The sequence below is a fragment of the Nestor notabilis genome, unplaced genomic scaffold (genome assembly GCF_000696875.1).
Source record: "Nestor notabilis isolate BGI_N333 unplaced genomic scaffold, ASM69687v1 scaffold6049, whole genome shotgun sequence".
Lineage (NCBI taxonomy): Eukaryota > Metazoa > Chordata > Aves > Psittaciformes > Psittacidae > Nestor > Nestor notabilis.
The window spans coordinates 8,390-8,667 of NW_009944965.1; positions in this window are offsets into that span (position 1 = coordinate 8,390).

Below are 278 nucleotides of genomic sequence, written 5' to 3' on the forward strand. Positions count from 1 at the left end.
GCCGGCTGCAGTGTCCCTCGAGTGCCTTCATTTCCCCTGGGCCCAGCCCCGCACACTCCAGCAAGGGAACAGCAACGGAGCATGTACCCTACACGTCCAAAGGCTGCCATCCAAAGCCCTAACGGCATAGAAAAGTCCCCTGAAGGCACACAGGCAGGGAGCATCCTCTGCCTCGCTTTTAGCCAGGGCACACTCATGCTGCTCCTCACCTGCAGCTCCCCCAGCCCTGTCCTGGCTTCAGTTAGGGCAGGAAACTGCTGCGAGTGGCGAGCGATGGC